This window comes from Eleutherodactylus coqui, chromosome 4, assembly GCF_035609145.1.
Source record: "Eleutherodactylus coqui strain aEleCoq1 chromosome 4, aEleCoq1.hap1, whole genome shotgun sequence".
Taxonomy (NCBI): Eukaryota; Metazoa; Chordata; class Amphibia; order Anura; family Eleutherodactylidae; genus Eleutherodactylus; species Eleutherodactylus coqui.
Genome location: NC_089840.1, coordinates 72,231,202 through 72,255,987, shown reverse-complemented (window position 1 = coordinate 72,255,987; position 24,786 = coordinate 72,231,202). Strand labels below are relative to the sequence as shown.

General features: G+C 46.4%; 1 long non-coding RNA gene across 1 annotated transcript; it reads left to right on the top strand.

The window, feature by feature from the left end:
* Positions 1–1,195: 1,195 nt before the first annotated feature.
* LOC136624650 (uncharacterized) lies at positions 1,196–23,430 on the top strand. Its single transcript, XR_010792370.1, has 3 exons — positions 1,196–1,293; positions 16,068–16,168; positions 23,360–23,430. It is a non-coding gene; the product is annotated as an uncharacterized lncRNA (long non-coding RNA).
* The last annotated feature ends 1,356 nt before the right edge of the window (positions 23,431–24,786 follow it).

Here is a 24,786-nt window from a genome sequence, read left to right as displayed (position 1 = left end):
AGGTACAGGGTCTTATTTTTAGGGGATGTCTTATACTTACCTAGCAGGCACTGCCCAGGTCCCTCCCGCTGGTCTCTGGTGCTCTGGCGCTCTTGCTTCAGTCCTCAGCAGACGACAGAACATTGCTTCCTAGTAACAAAGTTCGTAATCCCCACTCCCAGGAAGTGATGGCTCTGATTGGTTCTTGAACGCTGCAGCTTAGCTGATCAATGCAGCGCTCGAAGGACCAATCACAGCCATTGCATTGAATGGCTGTGGTTGGTTCATCGAACGCTGCATTGATTGGCTCGGGCTCAGTTGTGGCACTCAAGAACCAATCAGAGTCAATGCTTCTTGGTGGCGGGGTTTACGAACTCCATTACCAGGAAGCGATGTTCGGTTGTATGTTGAGGACTGAAACAAGAGTGCTGGAGACCAGCGGGAGGGACCCAGACGGGGCCTGCTTTTGTTTAATGTTATGTGGCTAGGCCTTATTTTCAGGGTACCACTTATTTTTAGGGTAGGTCCTACTTATAGTGAAACGCAGTATTGATGACCTATCCTCTGGTCATCAATAACAGATAACTCGCTTGAAACCCCAACCAGTCAGCTGAGTGGGCGCATGCTGTCAGCGCTGCAAATACACAGAGGTCGGAGCGGAAGTCTCTGCGCCGACCTCCTTGTAGTGGCCAGTGCTTGTAACTGCAGGCATGGCTTTCATGGATTTCTATGAGAGGCGTGCGTGCAGATACAAGCATATCATGAGGATAGGTCATCAATATTATTCTTCGTGGAGAACCCCTTTAACTAAAATGAAGAGCTAGAACAAACAGCCGGTCTTCCATGCGCCAAGTGAGCCTTCTCTTACAAAGTCTCTCTGCTGTGAAACAAAGTATAAAGTCCTTTCAGCAAAACGGGTTTTAAAGTCAGTCCCATGACTCTCACTTGATAATGGCTGCTCAAAGATGTCCGTGTAGGGGGTAGCGTATGTCTCATATCTCTATGTAGTCAAAGCAGCTGCCTCAACTAACCGGGCACCGGAAAAAATGGGAGCAGTAACACATTCTTCCTCTGTATATCCCTTCTTCGGAGGGGCTAATCCAGCTCATAGAGCTGCAGACAGTGCACACTGCTTACTGGAGACACTCCGTTAGCCACACCGCTCACCATACTGACTTCATGTTTCCTAAGTCTGTGCTCCTCTGTCACACAGGTGTCGTTATGCTGTCAAGGCGCCACCTCCGTCATTACACATGACGCCAGCCAGAACAAACCAAGGTAGAGGATGAAGGATGCTGTGGCAGTATGATGCAGGTGAGTGAGTTTATTATTATATTGCCGGGGCACAGTGGGGCCTATAAATTGATCCAGAAAACGCTGCAAGGCCTATAAATAACTAAGGGGGCACAATGGGCCTATAATGACTCGAAGAACACCAGGGCCTATATATTTATGAGGGTGCATTGACATGGTTGTATTTTCTGTCCACGTATGGTCAGTATTTATTACTGACTGAATATGGACAGCATACGGACCTATTAAAAGGGATGTCCGGTTGTAAGCTACTGATGGCCTATCCTCAGGATAAGTCATCAACATTAGATTGCAGAGACTCTATTGCCTAGGACCCCCTCTGATCAGCTGTTCTACGAACCAATGCTCTTATGTACTGAGCTGACTCCTGTAGGATGCAGACAGCTCCATTCTCACTGATGTGGCCAGGCTTGGTATTACACACCAAGTTCCCATTCATTGCCATTCTGCAGTGAGAGTCTAGCCTTGTGGTTCCTGCAGGAATTGTCTCCATACACAAGTGCATTGGCCCAGAGAACAGGTGATCGGAGGTTTCCTGGTGAAATTGGACAACCCTTTTAAAGCAAATTGGTGAATTCAGACGTGCGTTTCTTTTATGTCGAACTAAAAATCACAACGTGTTCTATTTTGGTCCTCAAACCATCGCCCCCCCCCCCCCCCCACTCTTTTCAAAACAAGCATCTTGATTATCCCCAAAGCTTCTGACACATATATTATCCATTGCACCCCTCTGAATGTCCCCCGAACAATTCGGTTGGGTGCTATCGGAATGTGTATGTAGGTGAGACTGCTGGATCAGCTATGAAGGTGCTGAAGGGTCCAGCCAGTTACAAGGGTCTCTGTTCCTAAAAGCGTCAGGTTTGTTTCAGCAAGTCCAGAACTTAGTAGTCAAATTGGCAACAAATACATCTTATAGGCGGCTGGTTGACTTGGACGCAGTAGAGCAATATCAGTATCCGAAGGCCCATCTTTGCACTGGGAGGGGGTATGATTGAGGTTACTTGTATTTGTTGTTCGGTCCTTTCCAGCCTCCGGCGGTCGTGTTCGCCTGTAGAGTAATATGAGAGAATATGGAAATAGAAAGCATTACTTGCTGTAACCGATAGCGTAAGGTAAATAGACTGAATTTTGAGTTTTTCTCCTAATTGCCAGTAGTGTTGGGTTATAATAGGGGTGGTTTGGGTGGCCATCTAGGGCCCATGCCCACCCAAACCGCCCTACCATGGATACAAGCTCTCTTTAGTCTTTCAGAAGCAGCCGTGTCCTACGAGTATAAGACGTGCCACGTGGCACCAAAAGAGGGCCGTGTCACAGTGGCATTGCTTACAAGCAAGAAGCCATGACTGTGTAGCTTTGCTAGTGATTCCCAGCAGCCCACCCAAAGCCAGAAGTCCCACCGCTGAGGAACATGTTGCCCTCTGTCCATCGAGGGGCAGCAGAGAGGAGAGACAGATAATACTCTGCTCAGGCAGCAGGGAAGCAAGTCAGCAGCTTATGATCATTAACCCTTTCCAGCCCAACCTCCCTGCCGCCCGCACCCTCCCCAGCTCTTAGTTTAGGTGGGAGAGCGCTTTGAGGATTCCTTGGAATTACTCAACAGAAACAAATAAAAATGATGTCAGGATGATTTTATTAGCATTTTTAAAAACAAGGTCAGTTAATATTATATATGTATATTACACTATCTGGGTGGATACGCTTTGTCTGGCTCCTCGGTTGAAACCTGTCTGGCATGGGTGACCCTACCAGCAGAATACACTACCACCAGCATAGCTTTCAGCCTTATCGGAGCACGCAAGCCCCTCCACCACGACAAGGGGGTATCCATGGAGGGGGGGATGGGGGATAGGGTAGGAATATTTGTTAGGGGTAAGGGTGTTGGGTGGGGGTAGGGATACAGCTCTCGCTGTCAGTGGATGGAGGATGAAGGTGGAGATCCATCCTTACTGCCGGTGGTCATATTTTGCCTGCTCTTACAGGAATTGCAGTAAACGTTTTTGTCAGCGATCTCTCTGTAGCGGCCGAAACTATAGAGACAGAGAAAATACGGGTTAATAGACAGGAAACGGAGAAGAACACAAATCATTACAGGATAGGAATGGATTGTATCAGCCCCAAATGTTGACCCATCTTACCTGCGTTGGCACAAACTGCAACGATAGGTGAACGGGTAGTTGATGTTGTAGTCATGGTAGTCCCGCACCTCTGGCAGCTCAGGATGTATGTTGGAAACTGTTGCTGCACGTGCCATCCATAATGGACCATGGTGATCGCTTTCCTTTTTCCTATCAATTATCCAGCAGGCAGCGTGACACATTTCGTGGACTAATGTGTCCCTCAATCGCTCTAAATTGAAAAGCATTTATAAGTACAATGAGCATAAAAGACGTATTCCATCCCCAGTACCAGCCTATCACTTCTATCACAGACGGGGCATTTCCTGGCAGCTTCTTACCCCGTATATAAAGACATACAGATGGATGTGATGTGAAACCTACCGGCAGAATCGCAGACTTTATCTGATAAGTTGATGACGCAGTAATGCTCGTCATCCTGGCTCTTCACATGGCAATAACCTAAGGTCGTTGTTAGCCTCTTGTTCCATATGATGCTCATGTTGTCGGGGAGCTAAAGAAGAAGGAAGAGAAGACAAAGTCCAATAAATCTGCAGTTCTATCTTAACATACAGCAAAGAGAGATGTCAGCCATCCTGGAGCATCACTTGAACCTTTGGGGCCTCAATATAAGAAGTTGTCCAACTCTTATTTATAGTTTTTTTTATAAGGGGCAGAAGACCTTCAGGACCCCCTTGTACTCCAGGACCCCAAATCTCCAAACCAATGAAAATATAAATTATTCTAAAGTGCCCAAATATTGACTAAGTGTCTGGGATTACCAATTTCAGGCCAATTAGAATTATTGAGGGAGGACATATTGGATCAGTCGATGATAAGATACCTTGTTCTCAAAGATGGTGCTGTTGTACAGCTGGTAGAGCCTGGATACCAGCTCCTGCTTTGTCTCCTTGAAGTTAGTGGTGTAAATGGAGGATGGCAATGTAATGTCTTCAAGGAAACAGCCATGGATGTTACACAGAGGCCTCCTGAGAAGAATAAGGAATTCTATATAAACATTGCTTCACATCAAAATCATAGCGATGAGTAATATATTCAACAGGACTCACCTCTCCTCTGAACTGTCTGAATCTATATCGTCCTCATCGTCGCTGATGATTATAGCCGAATCCAGCTGTATATACGTGCGATGAGTCCCAGTATCCGTCCGGATGCCTATAAATTACAGAGAACAGAGCAGTTTTCTATACTTAATAACATAAATCTAGATTGTAACTACAAAACGCAGTAAGACAAGCGTCAACCTATCAGGAGCATTATTGGATCAGTGCCGTACCTGGGGTATAAGTAGATGGGTGGTAATCGAAGCCACCATCTTCACCTCCGTATGGAGAGCTGGTAGTCGGCTTCTTAGGACGGGGCTGGAAAAACATAAAAAACATATTAAACAAAATCCGAAAACATGATTGTCCAATTTCTGGAATAAATCATCTTGGTACATACCCCACTGACTTCTATCATCGCCCTATATGTAGTGTATGCAGGGTGTGAGGGGCTCGGCTATGGTTATGGTATGGATAGGGTTGGGGGTGACATTTATTTGGCCTCTTACAATACTAATCTCTGTCCCGCACATGGACCTGTAGTCACAATGACCCCACTGAGGGGGACTTTAGTCTGCAAGCATCATCCAGGCTGTCTGGGATATTTTTGGTCATCTTCTTCCCTCCATCTTCTAAGACTTTTACCCCCCCCCCCCCCATGTATTAGAATTAACTAACTGTATAGATATGATGCGCTCTAGCGATATTTTGTCTACTCTTGACCTCTTGAGATATTTCCTATATCTGACTTGGGAAATCAGACCAGTTTAATTTTATTACTTTTGTATTAAAACGGTTTGATCTGTTTCCAATGTGGTAATGAAACTTCGGATTGTGTCACTTCATAGGCGACACTGAAATAGGACTTTGTTTTCTTTATCAAAAATCTTGTCAAAAACGCAATAAAAATATTGTTTACAAAAAATGAAAAAAAGCTCTGCTCACCTGCTGGATCTCCTCGTCCTCGTCCTCTGAACTGGACACAATTACATAATGCTTTCGCTTTGACATAATGGCCAAACTTGCACAGAAGGATCTTCGCTCCACAAACTCCTACAAAGACCTTCAATGGAACTTTGGGCGACTGGGAATTTATGGATGTTGGTAATTTGTGACATCATTAGATTGTTCTTACTTATGGAACACTGTGACATCATGACAGTGACATTACTGGTTGTCTGATCACTACTCACTGTGCGGGTCACCTTTGACCTTTCGTCGCTTTATGATTGTCCTATATGATATTCATACATGCACATATGTATAGAATGTTTAACCCTTTCCTGTTGCAGCCAGTTTTGGCAGTGATACTTTTTTTGATTTTCCCTTGTGCTTTGAAGGATGATGATGTATTTTCTAATAGAATCATGAAAATTAACTCATAATGCATTGAAAAACTTTTAAAATATTTTTGGGGAGTTGTCTCCTGTATGAGGTCTGGTTTTTTGCCAGAGAGCTGTAGTTTTCATTGATACCGTTTCAGCTACATATGATTTTTTTCAGCACTTTTTATTGCATATTTTTGGGTAACAAAGTGACAAAAAAACTGAGATTCTCTCTTCATGTTATTTTTTACCATGGACTTTTATGGTTTATATTTGTTTCCGTTTATAGATCTTACATAAGAAATTAGAGAAGTTTTTTTTAAATGTCTGTCTTATATTTTTTTAAACTTTTTAAAAGTTAGCAAACGGGGAACCACTGCCCCCCACCATGTACTGCACCTCTGTTGCGGGCTGGCTCCCAGTCATGCTCCGGGAGGGGAGGGCTGTTACCCGGGGCAGCCAATCCTGTACTGCAGACTCCCCCGGTGTGCAGTCCTCCCTTCCACTGAGATACTGCAGTTGTGATATATCAGTGCACTGCCGGACCTGTGATTGGTCCGACCTGCGGTGGCTGATAGCAGAGGAGGGGAGTGAGTCAGCGGGGTAACCAGGTATGCACCGCATGTAATCCTGTATGTATAGCTGGTATACGTTATACCAGCTGTTCATATATAAGTATATACAGTAGATATATTTAATTGTTTTTAAATAGCTCATCTACGTATGTAATATATATACTAGAATGTCCCTGTAAGCTTCAATATATTGGACGCACCACCTAGACCCTGAGAAGTCGCATCAGGACTCAAATATACAGGAGATACCCCGGCTACACCAGCATGCTCCATATCACTATATACAGGAGACTTGACGAAGGCCGCGGCGACAGCCGAAACGTTGGCATCAAGCCCGTGTGGCTTCAATAAAGATGAAATTCTTTTATTTTTCTGCATTGAGGTATTTGGGTCCCCTGCTCTGCAGCTCCAACACATCATTTCTTGCTGGACTGTATAGGGGTCACGGGTCCAGACTCCTTTTGGGCGCCCGCAACACACACCGAAAGGAGCCTCCCTTATTCTATAAGGTACGCACAAGTGCTGTTGTGTTTGTGTTATTTGGTTCTACTATATACAGGAGATGTATAGCTTATACCAGCTGTAAATATATATATACTAGCTGATATACCCATTTTCATCCGAGTTAATTTGGTACAGGTAATTTGGAACATGTAGTTCGCATTGAAAATTTTATGAAGTCGAGGTTACTTCAGAGGAACTGAGGAATAAAGTATGTATACTCATAGAGGAGCGTTAGATTCTCCTCACACTGCATGTACCGATGTGCCACCCCTCCCATTCTTGTCACTTTTTACCCTTAAAGGTAATATCCCTTTTTATTCAAATTTCCCCCCATACTGGAGGTTGCAGTACCTTCCAGCTTGGATACAAGATGTGATATCAGTGGGCATGAAGGCTCTATTACCCTCTTTTACTGCCTCTAGCTTGGATACAAGATTTGATACAGGTGGGCATGGAGGCTCTGGTACTCTATTGTACCCCCTTTAGCTTAGATATAAGATGTGATATAGGTGGGCATGAAGGCTCTAGTACCATGTTGTACCACCTCTAGCTTGGAGGCAAGATGTTATATGGGCGGGCATGGAGGCTCTAGTACTCTGTTGTATGACCTCTAGCTTGGATACAAGATGTGATATGGGCAAGCATAGAGGCTCTAGTATCCTGATGTACCGCCTCTAGCTTGGATACAAGATGGGATATCGATGGGTATGGAGGCTCAACTACCTTGTTGTACTGCCTTTAGCTTGTATATATGTATTTAATTCTATATGTGCAGCTGGTATATGCTATACATCCTGTATAAAGTGGTATGGACCATGCTGGTATAACTTGGGTATCTCTCGTATGTGATTGCACAGTTTACACATAATTAAAAAATGCATTGAAAACCTTCATGTTGTTTTAAAAAAATGCAGTATTGTTTAAATCAACATGTGGTTGTTAAATACCACATGCAGTATTTGGATGTGTTTTTTTTATTGTGGTTCAAAAATGCAACCAAAAACATGAACAGCCTAAGGGGCTACAAACACATTGTCATGTAGTCCAGGAAATGAGTCATGTTTTGAAAGCTTATGCCAAGGGGCTGGATCATGTATGTAGATTCATTTTGCAGCTGTATGCAGCACGGTTTAAGTATGGGTATAGGTGAGGGAGGGGGGATCGGGGCCCGAGCTGAACTTTTGCACCCGGGCCCCTGAGCCTTTACTTATGGCCCTGGTTGGAGCTGCTCATGCTTGTCGGACGATCAGGCGCTCCTCTCTACTGGCGGTATGTCCTGAGCCCGGTCATCTTGTGTCCCCTCACACATCTACTGGCCCCAACACCTCCTAACAGTCTGGCCAGAAAGGCCCGGGTTGCAGGCAGTGCGTTGATACGACCATCTAGCTCCTCACATCCCGATAATGGGCCCCTCTCAGACTCTGGTAACGGGGTGACATCTCTTCTTTGTGTCGTAGAGGCGTCTGGTGGTCTACAAGCTCTACACAAGTGGAAGAAGAGGTCACTATACAGAAGGAGCCTCCGAGAGCCTCTTATAGGCCAAGGGGGGAACCACTTTTAGGGTCTCATGTGACAAGACTGTTCATCTAATCACCACAACTCTCAATATTTACAGATCTGCCTGAGATGGAACTGCAGGACGGGTTTTACAGCGAATAAGGGAGATGGAACAATACAGCAACAAGTCCTTCTAGGTGCTACATTTCTTTTACAAGGAGTATATATATATATATGTATATATATGTTACCTTTAATTGTCATCCAGCCTGTGACAATAATGAAATAACTGCTGAAAGGTTTAGGAACACTGTGTGTCTGTAGGTGACAATTAGCATGCCTGGAATGAGCTCTTTGATCTCAGGTGACACTACTTTTATACATATACATCGGCCCGAACGTTATTAAATATTTTCTGCAATGTTTTATATTTTTCACTCCTTTTTTAGTCCTCGGTTAGGTCAGTATGACTTGCCCTTTAACCCCTTCATGACCTGGCCTATTTTGGCGTTGAGGACCAAGCGATTTTTTGGTATTTTTCCATCTCCATTTTTCAAAAGCCATAACCTTTTTATTTTTCCGTGGACGCGGCCGTATAAGGGCTTGTTTTTTGCGTGGCGAACTGTAGTTTTTATCGATGCCAATTTTGGGTACATAGACTATATTGTAAATTTTTTTTTTTTTTTTTTTTAATGATAGAGAGAGAAAACGCATCAATTCTGCCATAGATTTTTTTATTTTTTTTTTACACCGTTAATCATGCAGCGTAAATGAGACTTTCCATTTTTTCTGCAGACCGGTACGGTTACAACGATACCAAAATTCTAACATTTTTTTTAGGTTTTCCCACTTTTCTGCAATAAAAACGCTTTTTTTTGGCTTCGGCCCACACTGCATGCCCCAGTCAGACTGGGGTTCTTTAGAAGTGGACACATGTAGTTACAACTCCCTGTGGACCCACAGCATGGGTGGCTCCCTGGAACCCACCGGCGGTACATAAAAATATCCCATTGCATTGCCCATCACAGCTGATGTTACGTCAGCTGTAATGCAGGTGGGCAAAAAATTAATTGGATTACACTGTAGGCGGGGGCCCCAAAAAATTGGTGTACCAACAATACTAGTGTACCTGAGAAAAATTGCCCATGCCCAACCGAGAGGGCAGGTGAAACCCATTAATCGCTTCTGGGGAAATCCAGGCTTTGTTCATCTTGATGAGTATTAGCCTGTTCGCACTGTCGGTTGACAGGCGGGTACGCTTATCTGTGATGATTCCCCCAGCCGCACTAAACACCCTCTCTGACAAGACGCTAGCCGCAGGACAAGCAAGCACCTCCAGGGCATACAGCGCGAGTTCAGGCCACGTGTCCAGCTTCGACACCCAGTAGTTGTAGGGGGCAGAGGCGTCACGGAGGACGTTTGTGCAATCGGCTACGTACTCCCTCACCATCCTTTTACAGTGCTCCCGCCGACTCAGCCGTGACTGGGGAGCGGTGACACAGTCTTGCTGGGGAGCCATAAAGCAGTCAAGGGCCTTAAAGAGTGTTGCCCTGCCTGTGCTGTACATGCTGCCTGATCTCCGCGCCTCCCCTGCTACCTGGCCCTCGGAACTGCGCCTTCGGCCACTAGCGCTGTCGTATGGGAATTTTACCATCAGTCTGTCCGCCAGGGTCCTGTGGTATAGCAACACTCTCGAACCTCTTTCCTCTTCGGGTATGAGAGTGGAAAGGTTCTCCTTATACCATGGGTCGAGCAGTGTGTACACCCAGTAATCCGTAGTGGCCAGAATGCGTGTAACGCGAGGGTCACGAGAAAGGCATCCTAACATGAAGTCAGCCATGTGTGCCAGGGTACCTGTACGCAACACATGACTGTCCTCACTAGGAAGATCACTTTCAGGATCCTCCTCCTCCTCCTCCTCAGGCCATACACGCTGAAAGGATGACAGGCCAGCAGCATGTGTACCCTCACCAGTGGGCCAAGCTCTCTCTTCCCCCCTCCTCCTCATCTTCCTCCTCCTCCTCACCGCACTGAGATATAGGGTGCTCTGACTATCCAGCGACATACTGTCTTCCCCCGGCTCTGTTTCCGAGCGCAAAGCGTCTGCCTTTATGCTTTGCAGGGAGCTTCTCAAGAGGCATAGCAGAGGAATGGTGACGCTAATGATTGCAGCATCGCCACTCACCACCTGGGTAGACTCCTCAAACTTTCCAAGGACCTGACAGATGTCTGCCAACCAGGCCCACTCTTCTGAAAATAATTGAGGAGGCTGACTCCCACTGCGCCGCCCATGTTGGAGTTGGTATTCCACTATAGCTCTACGCTGCTCATAGAGCCTGGCCAACATGTGGAGCGTAGAGTTCCACCATGTGGGCACGTCGCACAGCAGTCGGTGCACTGGCAGATGAAACCGATGTTGCAGGGTGCGCAGGGTGGCAGCATCCGTGTGGGACTTGCGGAAATGTGCGCACCTTTCCGAGCAGGTCTGACAAGCGTGGGTAGCTTTTCAGAAAGCGCTGAACCACCAAATTAAAGACGTGGGCCAGGCATGGCACGTGCGTGAGGCTGCCGAGCTGCAGAGCCGCCACCAGGTTACGGCCGTTGTCACACACGACCATGCCCGGTTGGAGGCTCAGCGGCGCAAGCCAGCGGTCGGTCTGCTCTGTCAGACCCTGCAGCAGTTCGTGGGCCGTGTGCCTCTTATCTCCTAAGCTGAGTAGTTTCAGCACGGCCTGCTGACGCTTGCCCACCGCTGTGCTGCCACGCCGCACGACACCGACTGCTGGCGACGTGCTGCTGTTGCTGACACATCTTGATTGCGAGACAGAGGTTGCGTTGGAGGAGGAGGAGGAGGAGGGTGGTTTAGTGGAGGAAGCATACACCGCCGCAGATACCACCACCGAGCTGTGGCCCGCAATTCTGGGGGTGGGTAGAACGTGAGCGGTCCCAGGCTCTGACTCTGTCCCAGCCTCCACTAAATTCACCCAATGTGCCGTCAGGGAGATATAGTGGCCCTGCCCGCTTGTGTTTGTCCACGTGTCCGTTGTTAAGTGGACCTTGGCAGTAACCGCGTTGGTGAGGGCGCGTACAATGTTGCGGGAGACGTGGTCGTGCAGGGCTGGGACGGCACATCGGGAAAAGTAGTGGCAACTGGGAACCGAGTAGCCGCCATCATGCTTTTGAAAGCCTCCGTTTCCACAACCCTATACGGCAGCATCTCCAGGCTGATAAATTTGGCTACGTGCACGTTTAACGCTTGAGCGTGCGGGTGCGTGGCTGCGTAATTGCGCTTGCGCTCAAACACTTGCGCTAGCGACGGCTGGACGGTGCGCTGAGAGACATTGGTGGATGGGGCCGAGGACAGCGGAGGTGAGGGTGTGGGTTCAGGCCAGGAGACGGTAGTGCCTGTGTCCTCAGAGCGGGGTTGGATCTCAGTGGCAGGTTGGGGCACAGGGGGAGAGGCAGCGGTGCAAACCGGAGGCGGTGGACGGCCTTCGTCCCACCTTGTGGGGTGCTTGGCCATCATATGTCTGCGCATGCTGGTGGTGGTGAGGCTGGTGGTGGTGGCTCCCTGGCTGATCTTGGCGCGACAAAGGTTGCACACCACTGTTCGTCGGTCGTCTGCACTCTCAGTGAAAAACTGCCAGACCTTTGAGCACCTCGGCCTCTGCAGGGTGGCATGGCGCGAGGGGGCGCTTTGGGAAACAGTTGGTGGATTATTCGGTCTGGCCCTGCCTCTACCCCTGGACACCGCACTGCCTCTTACAACCTGCCCTGCTGCTGCCCTTGCCTCCCCCTCTGAAGACCTGTCCTCAGTAGGCGTAGCAAACCAGGTGGGGTCAGTCACCTCATTGTCCTGCTGCTCTTCCTCAGAATCCTCGGTGCGCTCCTCCCTCGGACTTAATGCCCTTACTACAACCTCACTGATAGACAACTGTGTCTCATCGTCCTCGGCCTCCTCACCCACTGAAAGGAATTGAGACAGTTGCCGGAAGTCCCCAGCCTCATCCCCTGGACCCCAGGAACTTTGTAATGGTTGGGCATCAGTCACGATAAACTCCTCTGGTGGGAGAGGAACCACTGCTGCCCAATCTGAGCAGGGGCCCGAGAACAGTTCCTGGGAGTCTGCCCGCTCCTCAGAATGTCTCATTTTCATGGAGTGAGGAGGCTGGGAGGAAGGAGGAGCAGCAGCCAGAGGATTCTGAGTTGCAGCAGTGGACGGCGCAGAACTGTGGGTGGACGATAGGTTGCTGGAAGCACTTTCTGCCATCCACGACAGGACCTGCTCACACTGCTCATTTTCTAATAAAGGTCTCCCGCGTGGACCCATTAATTGTGAGATGAATGTGGGGACGCCAGAAACGTGCCTCTCTCCTAATCCCGCAGCAGTCGGCTTCGATACACCTGAATCAGGAGCTCGGCCTGTGCCCACACCCGGACTAGGGCCTCCGCGTCCTCGGCCGCGCCCACGTCCTCTAGGCCTACCCCTACCCCTCAGCATGCTGTATTACCAGTAATGCAGAAACACAACGCTGTAATTAAATGTGCCGCTTAATGGCCTGTGGTTGGAGGCTGAGTTCGCTTACGGTACGCCAGGAAATAATTTGGCGCAAGCTTGCTGTAACACTTAGCTGCCTGCGTATGATTTTGTAGAACTACTACACCCAGCACACACAGACCCAGAACACTGAGCACAGTGACAGGCAGGCCAAATAAATTTTTTTCCAATATTTTTTAGAAAAGGCCCACTGCCTATATTCAATCAATAATATATGTCTTCTGTCCCTGGAGTGTGTCACAGAACTACAGAGTGTTGCACTGTTATTAACTGCAACAGAGCGGTGATTTCAGAGCCAGGAAATAATTTGGCGCAAGCCTGCTGTAACACTTAGCTGGCTGCGTATGATTTTGTAGAACTACTACACCCAGCACACACGGACCCAGAACACTGAGCACAGTGACAGGCAGGCCAAATAGATTTTTTGCCCAATATTTTTTAGAAAAGGCCCACTGCGTATATTCAATCAATAATATATGTCTTCTGTCCCTGCCTACACACTTCTGTCCCTGGAGTATTACTGCAGGGCGCAATGGTCTGCACGGCCGATATACCAAAAAAAAAAAAAAGTGCAACACTGCAAAAAGCAGCCTCCACACTACTGCACACGGTTAGATGTGGCCCTAAGAAGGACCGTTGGGGTTCTTGAAGCCTACACTAACTCCTAACGCTCTCCCTACAGCAGCTCCAACACGATAGCACTGTCCCTCAGCTATGTCACAACACATCTGAGGCGAGCCGCGGGAGGGGCCGATTTTTATACTCGGGTGACACCTGATCTCGCCAGCCACTCACTGCAGGGGGGTGGTATAGGGCTTGAACGTCGCAGGGGGAAGTTGTAATGCCTTCCCTGTCTTTCAATTGGCCAGAAAAGCGAGCTAACGTCTCAGAGATGAAAGTGAAAGTAACCCGAACATCGCGTGGTGTTCGTTACGAGTAACGAGCATCTCGAACACGCTAATACTCGAACGAATATCAAGCTTGGACGAGTACGTTCGCTCATCTCTAATTACAATGCATCCGTTCAGATGGGCGATTTTCCGGGGCATAGAATACGGTGCGCATTCTGTCCAGCCGCTTTTCTGTCCGGCTGAAAAAGATAGGTCTTGTCCTATAATTTGCCAGAATACTACAACCGCTCTCATAGGCTCCCATGGAAGCCTATGAGAGTCATCATACAAGGGAAAGGGGAGGGAGTTTAGCAGCGGTTCACGGTGCTGAAAGTCCATCCCCTTGCCGGCAGCTCCCATAGGCTGGGGAGAGGGGAAGGGAGTTTAACACACTAGCTCTACTAAGCTTCCCCTCCCCCTCCCTTTGCCAGCAACCTTTGCCAGCACCCCCCCCCCCCCCCCCCTCCCGACAATGGCATTCCGAGCTACAGCCCAGCCATCTGAATGTGCCATAAAATGGGAGAAGGCCAAAAACTGCAGCACCCATGTGAGGGGGTTCTAAGAGTTTAGAAATAAACACTAATGAGTACTGATTTTTACCGCCTTCATTCGTTATATATTCCTCATTCAGTATCTACATAATGACTCTACAAAGACAGACTTGCAACATCAACCATTTTATTGACCAACAAGAAACCAACAATTGTATACAAGTAGCAGAAATAGTTATAGTTGGAGTCGGGGGCTGGGCGACATTGGCAGGAAATTCAGGGCCTAAAGGACTCAGCCCCCAGGAGTCACTCCCACTGTCCTCCCAGTCACCAGCAATTAACAGCCTGGGTCTGGCTACACTGGCTCTGTGGACAGACGGGTTTTAAATTGTGCTCCCCCGTGAGATAGTGCTCGAAGGGTGTGGGGCTTATAGAATGACTCTTTTAGAAAGACCATTGCTGAGACAATCGGAATCAACTTTATTAAATGAGTATTCCAGGGAGAATACTGCCGTGTTTCCCCCAAAACAAGACCCTGTCTTATATTAATTTTTCCCCCAAAGAGGTACAGGGTCTTATTTTTAGGGGATGTCTTATACTTACCTAGCAGGCACTGCCCAGGTCCCTCCCGCTGGTCTCTGGTGCTCTGGCGCTCTTGCTTCAGTCCTCAGCAGACGACAGAACATTGCTTCCTAGTAACAAAGTTCGTAATCCCCACTCCCAGGAAGTGATGGCTCTGATTGGTTCTTGAACGTTGCAGCTTAGCTGATCAATGCAGCGCTCGAAGGACCAATCACAGCCATTGCATTAAATGGCTGTGGTTGGTTCATCGAACGCTGCATTGATTGGCTCGGGCTCAGTTGTGGCACTCAAGAACCAATCAGAGTCAATGCTTCTTGGTGGCGGGGTTTACGAACTCCATTACCAGGAAGCGATGTTCTGTTGTATGTTGAGGACTGAAACAAGAGTGCTGGAGACAAGCGGGAGGGACCCAGACGGGGCCTGCTTTTGTTTAATGTTATGTGGCTAGGCCTTATTTTCAGGGTACGACTTATTTTTAGGGTAGGTCCTACTTGTAGGGAAACGCAGTATTGATGACCTATCCTCAGGTCATCAATAACAGATAACTCGCTTGAAACCCCGACCAGTCAGCTGAGTGGACGCATGCTGTCAGCGCTGCAAATACACAGAGGTCTGAGCGGAAGTCTCTGCGCCGACCTCCTTGTAGTGGCCAGTGCTTGTAACTGCAGGCATGGCTTTCATGGATTTCTATGAGAGGCGTGCGTGCAGATACAAGCATATCATGAGGATAGGTCATCAATATTATTCTTCGTGGAGAACCCCTTTAACTAAAATGAAGAGATAGAACAAACAGCCAGGTCTTCCATGCGCCAAGTGAGCCTTCTCTTACAAAGTCTCTCTGCCGTGAAACAAAGTATAAAGTCCTTTCAGCAAAACGGGTTTTAAAGTCAGTCCCATGACTCTCACTTGAGAATGGCTGCTCAAAGATGTCCGTGTAGGGGGTAGCGTATGTCTCATATCTCTATGTAGTCAAAGCAGCTGCCTCAACTAACCGGGCACCGGAAAAAATGGGAGCAGTAACACATTCTTCCTCTGTATATCCCTTCTTCGGAGGGGCTAATCCAGCTCATAGAGCTGCAGACAGTGCACACTGCTTACTGGAGACTCTCCGTTAGCCACACCGCTCACCATACTGACTTCATGTTTCCTAAGTCTGTGCTCCTCTGTCACACAGGTGTCGTTATGCTGTCAAGGCGCCACCTCCGTCATTACACATGACGCCAGCCAGAACAAACCAAGGTAGAGGATGAAGGATGCTGTGGCAGTATGATGCAGGTGAGGGAGTTTATTATTATATTGCCGGGGCACAGTGGGGCCTATAAATTGATCCAGAAAACGCTGCAAGGCCTATAAATAACTAAGGGGGCACAATGGGCCTATAATGACTCAAAGAACACCAGGGCCTATATATTTATGAGGGTGCATTCACATGGTTGTATTTTCTGTCCACGTATGGTCAGTATTTATTACTGACTGAATATGGACAGCATACGGACCTATTAAAAGGGATGTCCGGTTGTAAGCTACTGATGGCCTATCCTCAGGATAAGTCATCAACATTAGATTGCAGAGACTCTATTGCCTAGGACCCCCTCTGATCAGCTGTTCTACGAACCAATGCTCTTATGTACTGAGCTGACTCCTGTAGGATGCAGACAGCTCCATTCTCACTGATGTGGCCAGGCTTGGTATTACACACCAAGTTCCCATTCATTGCCATTCTGCAGTGAGAGTCTAGCCTTGTGGTTCCTGCAGGAATTGTCTCCATACACAAGCGCATTGGCCCAGAGAACAGGTGATCGGCAGGTTTCCTGGTGAAATTGGACAACCCTTTTAAAGCAAATTGGTGAATTCAGACGTGCGTTTCTTTTATGTCGAACTAAAAATCACAACGTGTTCTATTTTGGTCCTCAAAACATCGCCCCCCCCCACCCCCCACTCTTTTCAAAACAAGCATCTTGATTATCCCCAAAGCTTCTGACACATATATTATCCATTGCACCCCTCTGAATGTCCCCCGAACAATTCGGTTGGGTGCTATCGGAATGTGTATGTAGGTGAGACTGCTGGATCAGCTATGAAGGTGCTGAAGGGTCCAGCCAGTTACAAGGGTCTCTGTTCCTAAAAGCGTCAGGTTTGTTTCAGCAAGTCCAGAACTTAGTAGTCAAATTGGCAACAAATACATCTTATAGACGGCTGGTTGACTTGGACACAGTAGAGCAATATCAGTATCCGAAGGCCTATCTTTGCACTGGGAGGGGGTATGATTGAGGTTACTTGTATTTGTTGTTCGGTCCTTTCCAGCCTCCGGCGGTCGTGTTCGCCTGTAGAGTAATATGAGAGAATATGGAAATAGAAAGCATTACTTGCTGTAACCGATAGTGTAAGGTTAATAGACTGAATTTTGAGTTTTTCTCCTAATTGCCAGTAGTATTGGGTTATAATAGGGGTGGTTTGGGTGGCCATCTAGGGCCCATGCCCACCCAAACCGCCCTACCATGGATACAAGCTCTCTTTAGTCTTTCAGAAGCAGCCGTGTCCTACGAGTATAAGACGTGCCACGTGGCACCAAAAGAGGGCCGTGTCACAGTGGCATTGCTTACAAGCAAGAAGCCATGACTGTGTAGCTTTGCTAGTGATTCCCAGCAGCCCACCCAAAGCCAGAAGTCCCACCGCTGAGAAACATGTTGCCCTCTGTCCATCGAGGGGCAGCAGAGAGGAGAGACAGATAATACTCTGCTCAGGCAGCAGGGAAGCAAGTCAGCAGCTTATGATCATTAACCCTTTCCAGCCCAACCTCCCTGCCGCCCGCACCCTCCCCAGCTCTTATTTTAGGTGGGAGAGCGCTTTGAGGATTCCTTGGAATTACTCAACAGAAACAAATAAAAATGATGTCAGGATGATTTTATTAGCATTTTTAAAAACAAAGTCAGTTAATATTATATATGTATATTACACTATCTGGGTGGATACGCTTTGTCTGGCTCCTCGGTTGAAACCTGTCTGGCATGGGTGACCCTACCGGCAGAATACACTACCACCAGCATAGCTTTCAGCCTTATCGGAGCACGCAAGCCCCTCCACCACGACAAGGGGGTATCCATGGAGGGGGGGATGGGGGATAGGGTAGGAATATTTGTTAGGGGTAAGGGTGTTGGGTGGGGGTAGGGATACAGCTCTCGCTGTCAGCGGATGGAGGATGAAGGTGGAGATCCATCCTTACTGCCGGTGGTCATATTTTTCCTGCTCTTACAGGAATTGCAGTAAACGTTTTTGTCAGCGATCTCTCTGTAGCGGCCGAAACTATAGAGACAGAGAAAATACGGGTTAATAGACAGAAAACGGAGAAGAACACAAATCATTACAGGATAGGAATGGATTGTATCGGCCACAAATGTTGAACCATCTTACCTGCGTTGGCACAAACTGCAACGATAGGTGAACGGGTAGTTGATGTTGTAGTCATGGCAGGCCCGCACCTCTGGCAGCTCAGGATGTATGTTGGAGACTGTTGCTGCACGTGCCATCCATAATGGACCATGGTGATCGCTTTCCTTTTTCCTATCAATTATCCAGCAGGCAGCGTGACACATTTCGTGTACTAATGTGTCCCTCAGTCGCTCTAAATTGAAAAGCATTTATAAGTACAATGAGCATAAAAGACGTATTCCATCCCCAGTACCAGCCTATCACTTCTATCACAGACGGGGCATTTCCTGGCAGCTTCTTACCCCGTATATAAAGACATACAGATGGATGTGATGTGAAACCTACCGGCAGAATCGCAGACTTTATCTGATAAGTTGATGACGCAGTAATGCTCGTCACCCTGGCTCTTCACATGGCAATAACCTAAGGTCGTTGTTAGCCTCTTGTTCCATATGATGCTCATGTTGTCGGGGAGCTAAAGAAGAAGGAAGAGAAGACAAAGTCCAATAAATCTGCAGTTCTATCTTAACATACAGCAAAGAGAGATGTCAGCCATCCTGGAGCATCACTTGAACCTTTGGGGCCTCAATATAAGAAGCTGCCCAACTCTTATTTATAGCTTTTTTTATAAGGGGCAGAAGACCTTCAGGACCCCCTTGTACTCCAGGACCCCAAATCTCCAAACCAATGAAAATATAAATTATTCTAAAGTGCCCAAATATTGACTAGGTGTCTGGGATTACCAATTTCAGGCCAATTAGAATTATTGAGGGAGGACATATTGGATCAGTCGATGATAAGATACCTTGTTCTCAAATATGGTGCTGTTGTAGAGCTGGTAGAGCCTGGATACCAGCTCCTGCTTTGTCTCCTTGAAGTTAGTGGTGTAAATGGAGGATGGCAATGTAATGTCTTCAAGGAAACAGCCATGGATATTACACAGAGGCCTCCTGGGAAGAATAAGGAATCCTATATAAACATTGCTTCACATCAAAATCATAGAGATGAATAATATATGTAACAGGACTCACCTCTCCTCTGAACTGTCTGAATCTATATCGTCCTCATCGTCGCTGATGATTATAGCCGAATCCAGCTGTATATACGTGCGATGAGTCCCAGTATCCGTCCGGATGCCTATAAATTACAGAGAACAGAGCAGTTTTCTATACTTAATAACATAAATCTAGATTGTAACTACAAAACACAGTAAGACAAGCGTCAACCTATCAGGAGCATTATTGGATCAGTGCTGTACCTGGGGTATAAGTAGATGGGTGGTAATCGAAGCCACCATCTTCACCTCCGTATGGAGAGCTGGTAGTCGGCTTCTTAGGACGGGGCTGGAAAAACATAGAAAACATATTAAACAAAATCCGAAAACATGATTGTCCAATTTCTGGAATAAATCATCTTGGTACATACCCCACTGACTTCTATCATCGCCCTATATGTAGTGTATGCAGGGTGTGAGGGGCTCGGCTATGGTTATGGTATGGATAGGGTTGGGGGTGACATTTATTTGGCCTCTTACAATACTAATCTCTGTCCCGCACATGGACCTGTAGTCACAATGACCCCACTGAGGGGGACTTTAGTCTGCAAGCATCATCCAGGCTGTCTGGAATATTTTTGGTCATCTTCTTCCCTCCATCTTCTAAGACTTCTAAGACCCCATGTATTAGAATTAACTAACTGTATAGATATGATGCGCTCTAGCGATATTTTGTCTACTCTTGACCTCTTGAGATATTTCCTATATCTGACTTGGGAAATCAGACCAGTTTAATTTTATTACTTTTGTATTAAAACGGTTTGATCTGTTTCCAATGTGGTAATGAAACTTCGGATTGTGTCACTTCATAGGCGACACTGAAATAGGACTTTGTTTTCTTTATCAAAAATCTTGTCAAAAACTCAATAAAAATATTGTTTACAAAAAATGAAAAAAAGCTCTGCTCACCTGCTGGATCTCCTCGTCCTCGTCCTCTGAACTGGACACAATTACATAATGCTTTCGCTTTGACATAATGGCCAAACTTGCACAGAAGGATCTTCGCTCCACAAACTCCTACAAAGACCTTCAATGGAACTTTGGGCGACTGGGAATTTATGGATGTTGGTAATTTGTGACATCATTAGATTGTTCTTACTTATGGAACACTGTGACATCATGACAGTGACATTACTGGTTGTCTGATCACTACTCACTGTGCGGGTCACCTTTGACCTTTCGTCGCTTTATGATTGTCCTATATGATATTCATACATGCACATATGTATAGAATGTTTAACCCTTTCCTGTTGCAGCCAGTTTTGGCAGTGATACTTTTTTTGATTTTCCCTTGTGCTTTGAAGGATGATGATGTATTTTCTAATAGAATCATGAAAATTAACTCATACTGCATTGAAAAACTTTTAAAATATTTTTGGGGAGTTGTCTCCTGTATGAGGTCTGGTTTTTTGCCAGAGAGCTGTAGTTTTCATTGATACCGTTTCAGCTACATATGATTTTTTTCAGCACTTTTTATTGCATATTTTTGGGTAACAAAGTGACAAAAAAACTGAGATTCTCTCCTCATGTTATTTTTTACCATGGACTTTTATGGTTTATATTTGTTTCCGTTTATAGATCTTACATAAGAAATTAGAGAAGTTTTTTTTAAATGTCTGTCTTATATTTTCTTAAACTTTTTAAAAGTTAGCAAACGGGGAACTACTGCCCCCCACCATGTACTGCACCTCTGTTGCGGGCTGGCTCCCAGTCATGCTCCGGGAGGGGAGGGCTGTTACCCGGGGCAGCCAATCCTGTACTGCAGACTCCCCCGGTGTGCAGTCCTCCCTTCCACTGAGATACTGCAGTTGTGATATATCAGTGCACTGCCGGGCCTGTGATTGGTCCGACCTGCGGTGGCTGATAGCAGAGGAGGGGAGTGAGTAAGCGGGGTAACCAGGTATGCACCGCATGTAATCCTGTATGTATAGCTGGTATACGTTATACCAGCTGTTCATATATAAGTATATACAGTAGATATATTTAATTGTTTTTAAATAGCTCATCTACTTATGTAATATATCTACTAGAATGTCCCTGTAAGCTTCAATATATTGGACGCACCACCTAGACCCTGAGAAGTCGCATCAGGACTCAAATATACAGGAGATACCCCGGCTACACCAGCATGCTCCATATCACTATATACAGGAGACTTGACGAAGGCCGCGGCGACAGCCGAAACGTTGGCATCAAGCCCGTGTGGCTTCAATAAAGATGCAATTCTTTTATTTTTCTGCATTGAGGTATTTGGGTCCCCTGCTCTGCAGCTCCAACACATCATTTCTTGCTGGACTGTATAGGGGTCACGGGTCCAGACTCCTTTTGGGCGCCCGCAACACACACCGAAAGGAGCCTCCCTTATTCTATAAGGTACGCACAAGTGCTGTTGTGTTTGTGTTATTTGGTTCTACTATATACAGGAGATGTATAGCTTATACCAGCTGTAAATATATATATACTAGCTGATATACCCATTTTCATCCGAGTTAATTTGGTACAGGTAATTTGGAACATGTAGTTCGCATTGAAAATTTTATGAAGTCGAGGTTACTTCAGAGGAACTGAGGAATAAAGTATGTATACTCATAGAGGAGCGTTAGATTCTCCTCACACTGCATGTACCGATGTGCCACCCCTCCCATTCTTGTCACTTTTTACCCTTAAAGGTAATATCCCTTTTTATTCAAATTTCCCCCCATACTGGAGGTTGCAGTACCTTCCAGCTTGGATACAAGATGTGATATCAGCGGGCATGAAGGCTCTATTACCCTCTTTTACTGCCTCTAGCTTGGATACAAGATTTGATACAGGTGGGCATGGAGGCTCTGGTACTCTATTGTACCCCCTTTAGCTTAGATATAAGATGTGATATAGGTGGGCATGAAGGCTCTAGTACCATGTTGTACCACCTCTAGCTTGGAGGCAAGATGTGATATGGGCGGGCATGGAGGCTCTAGTACTCTGTTGTATGACCTCTAGCTTGGATACAAGATGTGATATGGGCAAGCATAGAGGCTCTAGTATCCTGATGTACCGCCTCTAGCTTGGATACAAGATGGGATATCGATGGATATGGAGGCTCAACTACCTTGTTGTACTGCCTTTAGCTTGTATATATGTATTTAATTCTATATGTGCAGCTGGTATATGCTATACATCCTGTATAAAGTGGTATGGACCATGCTGGTATAACTTGGGTATCTCTCGTATGTGATTGCACAGTTTACACATAATTAAAAAATGCATTGAAAACCTTCATGTGGTTTTAAAAAAATGCAGTATTGTTTAAATCAACATGTGGTTGTTAAATACCACATGCAGTATTTGGATGTGTTTTTTTTATTGTGGTTCAAAAATGCAACCAAAAACATGAACAGCCTAAGGGGCTACAAACACATTGTCATGTAGTCCAGAAAATGAGTCATGCTTTGAAAGCTTATGCCAAGGGGCTGGATCATGTATGTAGATTCATTTTGCAGCTGTATGCAGCACGGTTTAAGTATGGGTATAGGTGAGGGAGGGGGGATCGGGGCCCGAGCTGAACTTTTGCACCCGGGCCCCTGAGCCTTTACTTACGGCCCTGGTTGGAGCTGCTCATGCTTGTCGGACGATCAGGCGCTCCTCTCTACTGGCGGTATGTCCTGAGCCCGGTCATCTTGTGTCCCCTCACACATCTACTGGCCCCAACACCTCCTAACAGTCTGGCCAGAAAGGCCCGGGTTGCAGGCAGTGCGTTGATACGACCATCTAGCTCCTCACATCCCAATAATGCGCCCCTCTCAGACTCTGGTAACGGGGTGACATCTCTTCTCTGTGTCGTAGAGGCGTCTGGTGGTCTACAAGCTCTACACAAGTGGAAGAAGAGGTCACTATACAGAAGGAGCCACCGAGAGCCTCTTATAGGCCAAGGGGGGAACCACTTTTAGGGTCTCATGTGACAAGACCGTTCATCTAATCACCACAACTCTCAATATTTACAGATCTGCCTGAGATGGAACTGCAGGACGGGTTTTACAGCGAATAAGGGAGATGGAACAATACAGCAACAAGTCCTTCTAGGTGCTAGATTTCTTTTACAAGGAGTATATATATATATATGTATATATATGTTACCTTTAATTGTCATCCAGCCTGTGACAATAATGAAATAACTGCTGAAAGGTTTAGGAACACTGTGTGTCTGTAGGTGACAATTAGCATGCCTGGAATGAGCTCTTTCATCTCAGGTGACACTATTTTTATACATATACATCGGCCCGAACGTTATTAAATATTTTCTGCAATGTTTTATATTTTTCACTCCTTTTTTAGTCCTCGGTTAGGTCAGTATGACTTGCCCTTTAAATGTGTCTGACATAGCTCGCATCAATAAAACCATGATAAATGAAAAACTCATAGCCATACGACAAGACACTGTCCCGCTTTTTGAAGGGGTATGGAACCCCTGGATATCCCACACTAATGCACCGAACTTAAATTATATTATGAGACTATAGGCAGAATCCTCCGCAATAACACGCAAAAAAAAAAAAAGATAATAATAAAGCAACCACTAAAACAACCCGACATTCACATGCACATTAAAGAGAAGGAGGGTGAGATATGGTCCCCCCACACGGGTGAGAAATAAAATGAGATGCTGACAAACAGAAATTTACTTATGGAGAATGTACCCTGTCCATTGTTAATGTTCTTGATATTTTTACCCCTTTATTTCCTTCCTCTCCACTCTACCCCCCCCCCTTTCCCCGTGTCTCCCAAGTGGCACCCAGCCCACTATAACAACTTCCCTCTTCCCTCCTCCTATACCCCATCTCCCGTTCTATTAAGACTAACAAATTAGTTTAATTCTAACGATACTCTGTTCTACAATATTGAATGTCGCCCCCTGCGCGGGGTCTGTGAGGCAGAGTGTTGCCAACCCTAAATTCAATTTCAATAAAACTCTTTGAAACATAAATGTGTCTGACAAGCTGATGTGCCTGCGCTATATATTTTATCAGTGCAACCCTACCAACCAAATATTTATCACCTCGAGGATAAGTAATTAGAGATGAGCGAGCACCAAAATGCTCGGGTGCTCGTTACTCGAGACGAACTTTTCGCGATGCTCGAAGGTTCGTTTCGAATAATGAACCCCATTGAAGTCAATGGGCGACCCGAGCATTTTTGTATATCGCCGATGCTCGCTAAGGTTTTCATTTGTGAAAATCGGGGCAATTCAAGAAAGTGATGGGAACGACACAGCAACGGGTAGGGCAGGCGAGGGGCTACATGTTGGGCTGCATCTCAAGTTCCCAGGTCCCACTATTAAGCCACAATAGCGGCAAGAGTGGGCCACCCCCCACCAACAACTTTTACTTCTGAAAAGCCCTCATTAGCAATGGATACCTTAGCTAAGCACCAC